This window comes from Somniosus microcephalus, chromosome 14 (genome assembly GCF_052327205.1).
Source record: "Somniosus microcephalus isolate GS21.2 chromosome 14, FLI_Smic_1.0, whole genome shotgun sequence".
Taxonomy (NCBI): Eukaryota; Metazoa; Chordata; class Chondrichthyes; order Squaliformes; family Somniosidae; genus Somniosus; species Somniosus microcephalus.
The window spans coordinates 107,520,340-107,534,474 of NC_141000.1; positions in this window are offsets into that span (position 1 = coordinate 107,520,340).

Genomic DNA, 14,135 nt, shown 5'->3' on the forward strand with positions numbered 1-14,135 from the left:
GCGCCGCCCTCGGTGCACACGTGGCGGCGTGGACGGCGCGGGCTGAAGAGTAGGCGTCCGAGTTTCTCTGGGCCACATCCAGGGATCGCGCGGTGTCCGCAGCCTGTTTCAGGTCCAACCCCGTTTTTTCCAGCAGTCTTTGCCGGATGTAAGTGGAGCTGAGGCCTGTGATGAAGGCATCGCGAACAAGCTCGTCAGTGTACACTGCGGCTTTTACATCTCGGCACTTGCAGTCTTTGCCAAGCATTTTCAGGGTGCTTAGGAACTCCTCCACCGATTCCCCAGGTCGCTGTGCGCGGGTAGCGAGCAGGTGCCTAGCATACACCTCATTCGTAGGCTGCTGGTAATGCGCCTTTAAGATGTCGCAGGCGGCCAGGTACGTCTCGGCGTCTTGGATGAGGGGGTAAACCCGGTGGCTTACCCAATTCCGCAGAATTCCGAGTCTCATCCTCGCAGCGTCCGTAGCGTCTTTGACGGCTGCGGAATTGTCCAGGAAGAATTCCATACACTCAAACCAGTGTCCGAAGCGTGCTGATGCGTCCGGAGCATGTTGATCCAAATCCAAACGTTCGGGTTTCAGGAGTTGATCCATAGTGTTGAAAAATAAGTTAATAAAATTGATGTGCCTCAATAATTCCGAGACTCGAAGTTAGCAGAACACAAACAAGGCTTTTATTAACTTAGAAAGTAACACGTAAGAGAGAGAGATGTCTTCCTTCTGGAGACTGAGGCCAGACTGAAGCTAGCTTACAAACGGGGCCAGGTATGGGCGGAGCCCTACACACAGCACATTCCAGCACATTCCAGTATACAATACAGCACATTCCAGTACACAATACAATGAGGTCTGGGGGAAGGGAAATGACACTGAAACCGACCTCAGTCACAGGCAGTGGTGAATTGAATATTTCATCACAGCCGGGAATCGATAAACAAATCGAGGACCTGACCAAGAGCTGCTCGGGATGCCAGAAAGTCCAAAATGCACCACCACAGGCCCCTCTACACCCATGGGAGTGGCCCTCATCTCCATGGCAACGGGTGCATATTGATTTTGCTGGTCCATTCATGGACTCAATGTTTTTAATAGCCGTGGATGCGCACTCGAAATGGCCTGAGGTCATCAAAATGTCCTCCACCACCACGGAGAAAACTATTGCAGTCCTACGGACCATTTTTGCCAGGAATGGCTTGCCAGAACAGATTTGCTCCGACAACGGACCACAGTTTGTGTCCGAAGAGTTCCGGAGGTTCTTGAAAAAGAATGGGGTAAGGCATTACGCATCCGCCCCGTATCATCCAGCCACAAATGGATTGGCTGAGAGGTTCGTACGAACCTTTACAACATTCCGCTGCAGCACAAGGTGGACAATTTCCTGTTCGCCTACTGGAATGCGACACATGCAGTCACCAACCAGGCCCCAGCCATGATGTTCTTTAACCGAAGGTTAAGATCTCGCCTGGATTTGCTCAGACCAAACGTACGAAGAGATGTTGAGAGTAAGCAATTCCAGCACATCCATGAGAAGCCAACAAGGAGCTTCAATGTAGGGCAACCAGTCTTGGCCCGCGACTACCGAACAGAAAAATGGCAGCCAGGAATGATATGCACACGGCAGGGCCCACTAATGCACACAGTGGACATTGGGGAGAGCATCGTGAGACGCCATGCTGACCAGATCCTAGAGTCACAGGAACAAATCAACCCCATGCCTCGCCCATACGTACCTGGTGATGAACCCGACGTACAGGTCGCATCTACCCCAGAAACAGTAGCATCGGAAGCTGATGAACCAACCGACGACAGGGGGCCAGAATCGCCTCCGCACCAAGAGCAAGACACTCGGGAAAGGCGCTATCCAGAAAGGATCAGGAAGCCTCCCCAAAGACTGAATATATAAATAGACTATTTTCAGCTAATGTTGCATGTTAAAAGTGTTAATTGTAATTAGTTTGATATTTAATTGTTAAATGAGTGTTATGGTACTGTTAGTCTAAAAGGGGAGGAATTGTAATGTATATACCTTTAAGGGGGGAACTATGTTTTACAGCTCATGTATACTGCAGTACTGGCAGTGACCACACCTGTATATAGCACTGAGTAGTAATCTGTACAGTTCAGTTGCAGTGTGAGCACGTTGAGTAAACACCTGTTGTACCGTTCTCCGCAGTCTGTGTCTTATTATACATGGACGCAACAACTTCCACATTGAGGGCTTAGGATTACTTGCATTTGTCAGTATGGGCATTTGTCAGTATGGTGGTCAAATTGTTAGGAATCTGCTGGTTCTTGGCCATTGTTGAAGCTCTGGTAAGAAGCTGCGAGGCAAAAGTGCTTGATTGGCTAGGCTAAGCAAATCTGGCCAAGATGAGTGCGTTCCTTGCATCCCGGGCAGCAATGTTGTCGCGTACTGCTGCCGCTGGTTGATGGGCCTCTGCAAGATATTTGTTTTCACTCTCCTCCTCCTCCTCCACTCCCTCCTCCACCTCCTCCTCCTCCTCCTCCTCCTCCTCTTCATCTGAGGAGGATATGTGAGGAGCCACTTGGTCCTCAGGAATCTGCAAGCCATGACGCTGTGCCATGTTGTGAAGTGCACAGCAAACCTCGACGATTCTGGAGACCCTGGCTGCTGAGTACTGTAGGGCTCCACCTGATCTATCCAGGCATCTGAAGCGCATCTTCAGCAAACTGATGGTTTGCTCGATTATGGCTCTGGTGGAAATGTGGCTGGAGTTATAGCTCTCCTCAGCTTCGTTAGCCACGTCTTCAGGGGCTAGCCCTTGTCTCCAAGTAGCCATCCGTTAAGCTGGTCTGGCGGTCTGAATAGCGGAGGCACACTAGACTGGTGCAGTATGAAGGTGTCATGGCAACTGCCAGGGTACTTGGCACAAACATGCAAAATTTCCTTCTTGTGGTCACACACCAGCTGAACGTTGAGAGAGTGGAAGCCCTTGCAGTTGACAAAATTACCTGGATTGCGATGGGGTGCCTTAAGAGCCACATGTGTGCAGTCAACGACATCCTGGACCCTTGGAAAGCCTGCTAGATTAACTAATCCAACTGCACACGCCATGACACTTGCTTGATCCTTGGTGAAATAGATGTGATTGTGCGCGATGGCAAAGAGGGCATCGGTTACCTGCGTGATGCAAGTGTGTGCGGCCGCCTGGGAGATGCCGCTGATGTCTGCTGCTGACCCCTGGAATGAGCCGGAGGCAAAAAAGTTGAGTGCAGTGGTGACTTTGATGGCCACTGGTAAGGGATGTCCACCTGGCCCTCTGGGCTCCAGGTCTTGTTGCAGCATTGCGCAGATGTCACCCACTACCTTTCGCGAAAGTCGGAGCCACCTTTGGCACTGCTGCTCAGACATGTTGAGGTAGCTGACCCTGTGTCTGTAGAGCCTGTTTGGGGGGTATCTCCTGTGCCGACGGGCTTCCATGCGCTGGCCCCTTCTGGCCTGTGCAGCTTCAGGTGGGTGAGCAGCAGCTTGGCGCTCCTGTTGTTGCTGCTGATGTTGGTGCTGCTGTTCATGGTTCTGCTGATGCTGCGGCTGGTCTTCGTCCTCATCTGATGCCCAGAAGGGAAAGAAATAAATGGCTCCCATGCTTCTGGTATATGCCTCAGTTGAGGAAGCGCTCAGTTAAGGTGACGAGAGGGGTTTCCCAGGAGGTCACACTGGAGATGGGTGTCAGGCTCCAAACTTCCACAGATGTGGTTGTGCCTTCTAAAAGTTCCCCCAGACCTGAGACAACAAAGTCCTGCCACCTGCAAATGATGGCTGATCAAATATCCTATTTAATGGTTGAGCTGCAGCTGATAGCCAGCAATCCAATTATGCTCCCGCCAGGTTTCACCATCGTGTTTCAGAGCAGACGTGCTTCCACGAAACGACGATTCCTGGAAAATTGCTTGGAGGCGGGATGGAGGTGGGGTTGGGCCCGCTCGCCACTTTTTGCAATTTAACACCCCACACGCCTCCATTCCCGCCTCCATGGCCCTGGGAAATTCGAGCCCAAAGTGTCTCGGGCTAAAATCACAAATGGACAACCTGGTTATAACAAGCTCCACCAGCAGATTTGTGTTTCGGTGGAGCCTACTGATGATCTTGCTGTGAAGAACCAGACTGAGATCCTTCGCTGTTTCAGAATTCTGGCTCCAGATTATGCAGACAAAATGGTGGAATTTCTCCTATCTCAGTTAGAGAGCGCTGACCAACAAATCAGAGTAGGAACACTGACTGTACTGAAGCATCTCATCACATCGGTCTCATCGCACTTGGAGAGGAAGAAGGCTCAGATTGAGCCTGCAATAAAACCAGTCCTTCTAGACAAGAGCAGCAATCAGGAGAAGAGGCTCATTGCCCAGGTAATATGTGTCATGGCCCAGCAAGGTTACCTTGAGCCCGAGGGATGGTGCAATTCCTCATCCAACAGTGTGCGGCACCTGTTGGTTCACCCAATCATCAGCCTGACCCAGTAACAGATGCAGAATTAGTCAGAATATGTGAAAGAGTGATGTGTTTGATCACAACTGCAGTGAAGATGGAGTATGCCCTTTGGCCATCCTTACTGGAGTTTGTCACTATGACCCAGTACACCAAGGCTTTAACAATAATCTGCAGATGTTCAGCACATATTGGGAAAAAGAAACTGCGAGCCGGTAGTGAAAACTTTTCTCTTACTTACAATGAAGATGCCAATTTCCCGAAAGCCCAGGTACTGCTGACCCGGCTCCTCGTTGTGTCTTGTTGCCCATATCAGGGAGGAGGCTGAGGAGCTGCGACACTGAGTCTACTGAAAGTCCTGAGTCTCAATGTCCACTCAGAATCAGTGAGGTGGTGGGAAGATGAGCTGGCCCCATTAGTTGACCATTTACTGCAAAATTCAGAGGAGTCTCTGTCCTAATCAGAGTGGGAGAATAAATTATTGGCGGTCTTGTGCCTAGCTTTAAATACGATTGATGACGAGGAGTGGACATGTCAGCTCGCTGATGAAATATCAAAACAACTCAACGCCAACCATCATTCCTCACAAGAGAAGGGCTTTCTATATAAATCTCTTGCGTCAGTGCTCTGCCAGACCCGCACTAGGAACGTAAGGGAGGAGCTTCACCAAATGCTACTGAGTGTGCAGCACAGTGAGAGTGCGGAGAGAGAGGGAGCAGCCCTCGCCATTGGTTTCTGTGCCATGACACATTTTGATGATATGCTCAGTAGCCTGGAGGAGTTTGCTAATGCCAACAGATTTAGGGTCAAGGCTGATGAGGAATCGGATAACGTCAAGAGCACACTGGTTCTGTGCTATGGGAACATGGCAGTCTGCGCACCTGAAGAACTGCAGTTCACAATCGAGAGCCACATTCTGCCAGCTCTTAGTCATTTAATAACAAGTGGGCGGGGGATAAAGGCTGAATCCAGGGATCTCATACTAAAGCTCAGCCAAATACAGACCATGACTCAGATAGCCAGATCCCTATATATAAATCGCTGGAGACTTTCCACCAACTTTATTAGAAACAGGGTGCTGCTCACGTACATGCAGGATCTTATCGAGGCTGAGCCACCAGAGCTGCTGCAGAGCCCTGTTCAACAGTTAGCTATGGACGCCTGCACGCATCTCGTGAAACTACACAGTGACTCAATCCAAGCTGACACCTGCCAATTGATTCAAAGTTGCCTGACCGGTACTTTCGGCTTGGTACCTCCAGAACTGAACAATGACAAGGACACACATGATAATACAAAGGAGACAGCCACGCTTTATACCCAAACCACAGATTCTCTGCAAAATCTTCTAAAGCAAGTATTACTTCAGGACCTGTCCCCTCAAGGACTAGAGATCATTTTCAATCATGTATAAGACTGGATCATTTCAAGGAAAGACCATGAACAAGAGAGAGAGCCATGGAAATGACCTTGGAGCTTTTGAACCTTTACTGGAGGAAGCTCAATGTTAGTAATGTAGTGCCTGGTAATAACACGGGGGGGGATTCTGATTGGGCGACTGATGCTACACTGTGCAGACCCATTGCTTCCCGTTCGACAGATGGCCCTGGACTCTTCGTACATAATCCTGGCCATTCATTTGTCGTGTGAGGGCAGCAATCTAGTTCAGCAGTTAGAGGGACTGAAAAGAGTCAGAGAACAGTTGGTTAACCCTGACAATTCAGTCGTCTTTAAATCCTGCTCTCAAATCACAGAGGTCATTTCCAAATGTTTGCCCCATGACCAGCTGGGCAACTTACTCTACATGGTCTTCAAAGGACTGTCCGACCAACACCCCAGCTGTTCCAATGCAGCCGCTGTTCTCATGCAAACTACCATTAAACTACGAGGCAGTGAACTTGGGGACCAGGTCTCAGAGATAATTGACACGCTGAGACTAGAATTGAATCAATTCCTTACGAGCTGGTGAAACTTTCAGTTCTGCGCCGTGTAGCCATTCTGGCTTCACACAGCACAGCAACATAGGGAATGGTAGCGTAGGGCTAGTAATCCAGAGGCCGGACTAATGAACCAGAGACGTGAGTTCAAACCCCACCACAGCAGCTGGGGAATTTAAATTCAGTTAATTAAATAAATCTGGAATAAAAAGCTAGTATCAGTAATGCTGACCATGAAACTATTGGATTGTCGTTAAAAACCCATCTGGTTCACTAATGTCCTTTAGGGAAGGAAATCGGCCGGCCTTACCTGGTCTGGCCTATATGTGACTCCAAACCCACAGCAATGTGGTTGACTCTTAATTGCCCTCCAAAATGGCCTAGCAAGTCACTCAGTTGTAACTAACTGTTACGAAACATAATAAGAATGCAAACCGGACGGACCACCCGGCATCGAACTTGGCACTGGCTACGGACACGGCAACACCTCCTCACCAACATCTGGGGACTGGTGCCAAAATTGGGAGAGCTGTCCCACAGACTAGTCAAGCAACAGCCTGACATAGTCATACTCACACTCACAGAATCACATTCAGCCAATGTCCCAAACTCCTCCATCACCATCCCAGGGTATGTCCTATCCCACCAGGGGTGGTGGCACTGATGGTATGCAGTCAGGAAGGAGTGGCCCTGGGAGTCCTCAACATTGACTCTGGACCCCAGGAAGTCTCATGGCTTCAATTCAAGCATGGGCAAGGAAACCTCCTACTGATTGCCACCTACCACCCTCCCTCAGCTGATGAATCACTACTCCGCCATGTTGAACACCACTTGGAAGAAGCATAGAGTAGCAAGGGATGTACTCTGGGTGGGGGACTTCAATGTCCATCACCAAGAGTGGCTCGGTAGCACCACTGCTGGCCGAGTCCTGAAGGACATAACTGCCAGTCTGGGCCTGCGACAGGTGGTGAAAGAACCAACACGAGGGTAAAACCTACTTGACTTCATCCTCGCCAATCTACCTGTCGTAGATGCATCTGTCCATGACAGTATTGGTAACAGTGACCACCTGATATACCTATCAATTCATCCAATGAAAAGCGACGAGTTAAGAAAGTAACTATAGGTTTTTATTGGCTAAATAACAGAGCCCACCCTCGTGGGTGATCGGATCCAACAAGGAGGAATGCCAGCCAGTCAACCACCTTTATACCTGGGCAGGTAGGTGGAGCCATGGGCGGAGTCAGCAGTGGTCAGCCCAGGTATAACAGCGTGACAAGAGGCGACCTCGTATAGTGATACAACAGTGTGAACAGTGATAGCCATACAGTAACGATATAACAGCGATAACTATAGTGTAACGATAGTGAACGATAAAAGTGGTTTACCACATTCACCCCTTGTTTAGATTTGAGTCCGGCGGGGTGAAGTGTACTACCAGTTCTGGTATGTCAGTCTGTCCGGAGGCCTCGTAAGCCTTTCTGATCGTCGCAGCGGCGGTGTTGCATTATCCGGTGTTAATGCTGGTGTCTGCGTGGTCGGCGAAGGCTCGTGGGGTTCCGGCATGCCGTCTACCTGGGCTGGAATTGGGGGGGTGGTGGGGGGGGGTAAAGGTGGTGTCTCCGGAATGCCCGAGGGTGCGAGGTCTCGTAAGGAGGCTGTGTCCTCCCGCCCGTCTGGGTACCACGGTCATTAAATGCCTGAACGACCTCTTCGCCTTGTTCGGGTTCCCAAACTATATACATAGCGACCGGGGCTCCTCCTTCATGAGCGAGGAACTCCGTCAGTTCCTACTAGCGAGAGGTATTGCTGCAAGCAGGACCACCAGCTACAACCCCCGAGGGAACGGCCAGGTGGAAAGAGAGAACGCGACTGTATGGAAGGCCTCGAGGTCCCGATGGGCCACTTCTAGGGAGCGAGCGAGGGCTGCAGCTGTGTTCAGGTCGAGGTCCTTTGCTTCAAGCAGTCTTTGCCGTGAGTAGTCGGACCGCAGGCCTTTCACGAAGGCATCGCGGATATTATCTTCAGTATTTTCTGCCGCCGTTACCGCTTTAAAGTCACAGTCCCTGCCGAGTGTTTGTAGCGCCCGTAAAAATTCATCTACAGACTCTCCTGGCTGTTGCGGGCGGGATCTTAGGAGATGTCTGGCATACATGGAATTTACCGGGCTCTGGTACTGTTGTTTCAGCAGGTTGATGGCGGCCTCGTATGTAGTAAGGTCCCGGATGAGTGCGAATACTTTAGGGCTCACTTGGGCGGTCAGAACTCTTAGCTTGGATCTCTGAGGCACGCCGGATTCTCCCAGGTAGGATTCGAAACAGCTCAGCCAGTGTTCGAAGTCGAGGGCTGAGTTTGCTGCCTGTGGGTTTAGATCCAGGTACGGTGGTCGGAGGGCTCGCAGCCAGGCCGGCTGCTGTGGCTGTTGTAGCTGGGCGTCTGGCTGGCCGTTTGGCTGGTCGTTTGGCTGCTCAAGTAACGACATTTTAAAATTTAGCCAATAAAATTGATATACCTATCAATTCATCCAATGAAAAGCGACGAGTTAAGAAAGTAACTATAGGTTTTTATTGGCTAAATAACAGAGCCCACCCTCGTGGGTGATCGGATCCAACAAGGAGGAATGCCAGCCAGTCGACCACCTTTATACCTGGGCAGGTAGGTGGAGCCATGGGCGGAGTCAGCAGTGGTCAGCCCAGGTATAACAGCGTGACAAGAGGCGACCTCGTATAGTGATACAACAGTGTGAACAGTGATAACCATAGAGTAACGATATAACAGTGATAACTATAGTGTAACGATAGTGAACGATAAAAGTGGTTTACCACACCACCCCACAGCCATTGTGGAGTCGAAGTCCCGTCTTCACACTGAGGACACCCTCCATTGTGTTGTGTGGCACTACCACCATGCTAAATGGGATAGATTCAGAACAGATCTAGCAGCTCAAAACTGGGCATCCATGAGGCACTGTGGGCCATCAGAAGCAGCAGAATTGTATTCCACCACAATCTGTAACTTCAAGGCCCAGCATATCCCTCACTCTACCATTACCAACAAGCCAGGGGACCAACCCTGGCTCAGTAAGGAGTGTAGAAGAGCATGCTAGGAGCAGCACGAGGCATACCTAAAAATGAGGTGCCAACCTGGGGAAGCTGCAACACAGGACTACATGCATGCTAAAAAGCGGAAGCAGCATGCTATAGACAGGGCTAAGCAATCCCACAATCAGCGGATCAGATCAAGGCTCTGCAGTCCTGCCACATCCAGTCGTGAATGGTGGTGGACCATTAAACAGCTAATGGGAGGAGGAGGCTCCTTGAATTACCCATCCTCAATGATGGTGGAGCCCAGCACATAAGTGCAAAAGACAAGGCTGAAGCGTTTGCAACCATCTTCAGCCAGAAGTGCTGAGTGGATGATCCATATTGACCTAATCCTGAGGTCCCCACCATCACAGAAGCCAGTCTTCAGCCAATTCGATTCACTCCACGTGATATCAAGAAACGGCTGAGCGCACTGAATACAGCAAAGGCTATGGGACCCAACAACATCCCGGCTATCGTGCTGAAGACTTGTGCTCCAGAACTAGCCGCGCCTCTAGCCAAGCTGTTCCAGTACAGCTACAACACTGGCATCTATCCGACAATGTGGAAAACTGCCCAGGTATGTCCTGTCCACAAAAACCAGGACAAATCCAACCCAGCCAATTACTACCCCATCAGTCTACTCTCAATCATCAGCAAAGTGATGAAAGGTGTCATCAACAGTGCTATCAAGCGGCACTTACTCACCAATAACCTGCTCACTGAGGCCCAGTTTGGGTTCTGCTAAGACCACTCAGCTCCCAACCTCATTACAGCCTTAGTCCAAACATGGACAAAGGAGCTGAATTCCAGAAGTGAAGTGAGAGTGACTGCCCTTGACATCAAGGCAGCAAGGAGATCTAGTAAAATTGAAGTCATTGGGAATCAGGGGGAGAACTCTCCACTGCCTGGACTCATACCTAGCACAAAGGTTATGGTGGTTGAAGGCCAATCATCACAGCCCCAGGACATCGCTGCAGGAGTTCCTCAGGGCAGTGTCCTAGGCCCAACCATCTTCAGCTGCTTCATCAATGACCTTCCCTCCAACATAAGGTCAGAAATGGGAATGTTCGCTGATGACTGCACAGTGTTCAGCGCCATTCACAACTCCTCAGATAATGAAGCAGTCCATGCCCGCATGCAACAAGACCTGGATGACGTTCAGGCTTGGGCTGATAAGTGACAGGTAAAATTTGCGCCACAGAAGTGCCAGGCAATGACTATCTCCAACAAGCGATAGTCTAACCACCTCCCTTTGACATTCAATGGCATTACAATTGCCGAATCCCTCACCATCAACATCCTGGGAGTCACCATTGACCAGAAATTTAACTGGACCAGCCACATTAATACTGTGGCAACAAGAGCAGGTCAGATGCTAAGTATTCTGCAGCGAGTGTCTCACCTCCTGATTCCCCAAAAAGCCTTTCCACCATCTATAAGGCACAAGTAAGGAGTGTGACTGAATACTCTCCACTTGCCTGCATGAGTGCAGTGCCAACAACACTCAAAGAAGCTCGACACCATCCAGGACAAAGCAGCCCGCTTGATTGGCACCCCATCCACCACCTTAAACATTCACTCCCTCCACCACCGGCGTACCATGGTGGCAGTGTGTACCATCTACAAGATGCACTGCAGCAACTCGCCAAAGCATCTTCAGCACCTCCCAAACCCGCGACCTCTGCCACCTAGAAGGACAAGTGCAGCAGGCGCATGGGAACACCACCACCTCCAAGTTCCCATCCAAGTCACACACCATCCTGACTTAGAAGTATATCGCCGATCCTTCATCGTCGCTGGGTCAAAATCCTGGAACTCCCTACCTAACAGTACCATGGGAGTACCTTCACCACACGGACTGCAGCGGTTCAAGAAGGTGGCTCACCACCACCTTCTCAAGGGCTTTTAGGGATTGGCAATAAATGCTGGCCTTGCCAGCGACGCCCACATCTCCTAAACGAATTTAAAAAAACAGTTGTGTCCTGTCTCCTCACCTACCCCGTCCCTTTGGACAAGTACGTGGCGATCACTGGCTGAGGACATAGAATGTGCCAGAAGAACAATGGGAGAGCTGCTGGACACACTGAAAAAGCAGTTGCCATTTGGGATGAGCAGAACCTGTCCCGTCAGTGAGAATGTGCCAGCGTATTCAACCCTTGAATCCCAGTCTGCCGTCTGTGGACTGCGACAGATGATCACTAAGCCGGTAAAGGCGGTGACTGCATTATTCCCACAGTTATTCAGCGCCCTGCTCATTCATTGCAACTCTTCCATTCATGTTTCTCTGCTCAATAGTTTTGCTCCTGGTGATAAATTCAACCAGAGACAATTCTCAGCTGTGTTTGAAACACCTAAATGTAGAGATCTGTGTGTGAACTGTGTGAGGACACTAAAGGACCTGCTGGCTCGGACGATCAAAGAAGTAGCTACTTACACGGTGAACAGTGGAGGATGGGACCAAATGAAGAACCTCCGCATATTTGACAAGGGGATTGCCTTGCTGGCCAGAGCAATGGGCGATTTGCTGGCATCAGCCTGCCTGGCATTGTGGAAGAGCTGGCAGCTCAGATCCATACCATCCAAGAGTGCCAGGCAGTCACCGTGGCTTCCTTCTTTGGAGAGCTAGTAAAATCTCCACTGGTTTCACAGCTGCAGCGCACAGACACTCTGGTCAGCACATTGCTAAGGTGTTTGCCTGATGCTTGTCCAGTTGCCCAGTTGCTGTGTGTCAGGGGCCTGGGCAACATTACAATTGGAGCCCATTACTGGTCTCCTCAGGTGATGGGCACCATGCTGAGTCTGCTGGGGACCAAGGAAAACTAAGAGGACGTGTTAACATTTGAGGTGCTGTCGTGCCTCTCCAAGAACATAACTAAATTGAGAGGAAGCGCCATTCAACCCTTTGTAAAGCAAATCCTCACCAGCATTCAACCACTCTTTGACACCGAGTGTGATCCAGTGTGGGCTGAAGTGATCAGCATGTTGGGGAACTTGACCAAATGTGGAATTGGAGGTTCCAGATCCTTCTTCTACCGACTGATCCATTCCAACCTTGTACGTTTGTTGCTGCACCTGGATGGAAAAAGTGAGGAGGTCACCAAGCCTTGCGGTTCAACACTGCAACTGGTTGTCCCCCTCATTGGATCAGCTGAGGCTTCCTCATTAATCAAAAACTATCTAGGGGAGCCTAACGGGAACTACATGGATCTCTTAAGGGACCTTTCACGACAGTTGGTTGAAGATTTCCCCAACAGGATCACTTCCTATGCCATGGATTGCCAGTCCTTCTTCCACAACCCCCAGGAGCAGCTCTGAGCACATGCAGTGGCCTTTTCAACTTTACTTCTCCAGCAGTCAGAACGTGTCCGATCCGCCCGGAAGCTCACCTGGTGGAGCAGCTGCCTAAGGAACTGCTGCTGTCACCATCAGAATGAAGCCTAAACACACAGGCCCCGATTGTCATCCACCTCCTCATCTTTGCATCAAACTGATCAATTTTCCAACATTTGTAAATATGTAAATTCATGAATTGTAAATAAATAGATATCCTGTTGTTGCAACTCTCGGTCGATCCTTAAACAGTGCAGGTTCCACGGCTGTGTGACTGGAAGAGTGTAAACATACTCACACTCACCCTCACCCTCACCCTCACACACACACACACACACCCTCACACACACTCACCCTCACACACACACACACACACACCCTCACCCTCACACACACACACACACTCACCCTCACACACACACACACACACACTCACCCTCACACACACACTCACCCTCACACACACACTCACCCTCACACACACACACACTCACCCTCACACACACACACACACACACACTCACCCTCACACACACACACACACACACACACTCACCCTCACACACACACTCACCCTCACACACACACTCACCCTCACACACACACACACTCACCCTCACACACACACACACACACACACACACATACACACACACACCCTCACCCTCACACACACACACACACTCACCCTCACACACACGCCCACACTCACACACACACACACTCACCCTCACACACACACACACACACTCACCCTCACACACACACACACACACACACACACACACACACACACTCACCCTCACACACACACACACACACACACTCACCCTCACATACACACACACACCCTCACCCTCACACACACCCTCACCCTCACCCTCACACACACACACACACACACAAGTACTGAAACCACTCTTAGCAAAATCACAAATTACATGCCATGTGACTATGACAAAGGTAAACTATCCTTCCTCATCCTTCTCAACCTGTCTGCAGCCTTTCACACGATTCACCCACTCCATCCTCCTCCAACGCCTCTCTGCCGCCATCCAGCTGGGTAGGACTGCACTCGCCTGATTTCATTCAGATCATAGCCAGAGAATCACCTGCAATGGCTTCTCTTCCCGCTCCCGGATCATTACCTCTGCTGTCCCCCAGGGATCTATCATGGGCCCCTCCTATTTCTCATCTACATGCTGCTCCTTGGCGACATCATCTGAAAATACAGCGTCTGTTTCCACGTGTACGCTGATGACACCCAGCTCTACCTCACCATCACTTCTCTCAACCCTCCACTGGCTTTAAATTGTCAGATCGCTTGTCTGACATCG